The 1,691-nt window shown below is 43.4% G+C and overlaps 1 long non-coding RNA gene across 2 annotated transcripts in view; it reads left to right on the plus strand.

Moving 5' to 3' along the window:
- Nucleotides 1–1,691, plus strand: part of LOC119353319 — a 10,629-nt gene that overhangs the window by 5,076 nt on the left and 3,862 nt on the right. Inside the window, exon 7 of one of the 2 annotated variants that reach the window (XR_005170391.1) lies at nt 141–342. The exons of the other annotated variant lie outside the window; for it this stretch is intronic. This is a non-coding gene — a long non-coding RNA (uncharacterized LOC119353319). Of the gene's footprint in view, nt 1–140; nt 343–1,691 lie in introns of those variants that run through there. 2 annotated transcript variants of the gene reach the window in all.

Here is a 1,691-nt window from a genome sequence, read left to right on the forward strand (position 1 = left end):
GAGTGTTTATATGAGTGGCATACATGAGGTGCTTGCTGTTTTTTCGTGATATATTAGATTCGTTTGCATCACACATTTTTTAGAGAGAAAATGAAATGTTTTTAAGTGTGGAATGTCTGAATACATGCCTATATATGCAGCTGATGAATAGTAACTAGCAATCCAACCCGGTTATGTTCATGCCCATGGCTGTAGATTTGTTTTTCTGTGTGAATCTGATTGTAGCAGCGAGCACCCCCAGTTTTGTAACTTGAGTCTGTACATCTAGGGACTTCCAGTTTTTGTGTGTGTGTGAATCTGAATGTAGCAGCGAGCACCCCAGTTTTGTAATCTGAATGTAGCAGCTAGCACCCCATTTTGTAATCTTGAGTTTGTAGCACATACTACATATAGACAACAGACAGAGTTGCCTGCCATTTTTGTCTGAAATTTAAGAGGCATAATGCGAGTGGATAAACATTTTCAGTGGCATACATTGCAATCCTTCTTTTTTCAGACAGGAATGTTTGAATTTTTGTGTGTGTCTGTTTGTAGGGAGCATGTGTAGTCTTCTTCTGAATACTTCAAACTTCTCAGACTAAGCGAGGTCTTTTTGATTTCTTAAAAGTTGTGGCATATGGCACAACTCCAGAAATTGAAAGTATAGTAGTAGCAGGCCCGAATGTATAGCTTTTGTTTTTCATATTTTTACAGATTTTCTGTTAAAATCTTTTCTTGTTTGAAGATATGTGATTTCAAAATCTAACAAGAGTATTTTCTGATCTATGAGCACTAGAGAAAATTTATGTGATAAGGTAAGTGAAACAGATGGTAACTAGGTGGATAAACTCATCTGGTGCTGAACCTTTTTTGAAATGAACTTTGTTTCAGTTATATTATAGCAACCTAAACTTTCAGTATAGTCTACTCCAGATTCAACTTATTTTATAAGTTTTTTTAGTCTATAAGAGTTTTAGATGTCCACTCCTTCCGAGCAGGATGAGAAGTGTACAATGGAGGCGGTCTTAAGTACCTCTGAACACACCTCCTAGTTTGTTTTTGTACGCCCCCTAGTTCGTTTGTGTGTGTTTGTCGGGGTCCCCAGTCCAAACCGACCATCGACTCGCAAATAGGGGGGGGGTGTTTTCTTAGGGCCCCCAGTTGCAAGCTGACCATCGACTCACAACTAGGAGGTGAGTGTGTTTGTCGGTGCCCCTAGTTGCATGTTGACCATCGACTCGCAACTAGTGTCGGTGCCCTCAATTGCATGTCAACCAACGACTCGCAACTAAGGTTTGCGCGTGTTTTGTCGAGGGTCCGATCCCCAGTTGCATGCCGACCATCGACTCGCAACTAGGGGTGTGTGTGTTTGTCGAGGCACCCAGTTACAAGCCGACCATCAAGTCACAACTAGGGGTGTGTGTTTGTCAAGGGTTCCCAGTTGCAAGCCGACCATCGACTCGCCACTAGGAGTGTGTGTGTTTGTCGAGAGTCCCCAGTTGCATGTCGATCATTGACTCACAACTAAGGTGCGTGTGCGTGTGCGTGTGTGTGTGTGTGTGTGTCGAGAGTCCCCAGTTGCAAGTCGAGCATCGACTCGTGACTAGGGGGAGTGTGTTTTTATTTGTTGAGGCTCCCCGGTTGTAAGTCGACCAGCAACTCGCAACTAGGGGCATGTGTGTTTTTCCAGGGGGCCGGTTGCAAGCCGATCA

Source organism: Triticum dicoccoides, chromosome 2A, assembly GCF_002162155.2.
Source record: "Triticum dicoccoides isolate Atlit2015 ecotype Zavitan chromosome 2A, WEW_v2.0, whole genome shotgun sequence".
In the NCBI taxonomy this organism is placed as follows: Eukaryota; Viridiplantae; Streptophyta; class Magnoliopsida; order Poales; family Poaceae; genus Triticum; species Triticum dicoccoides.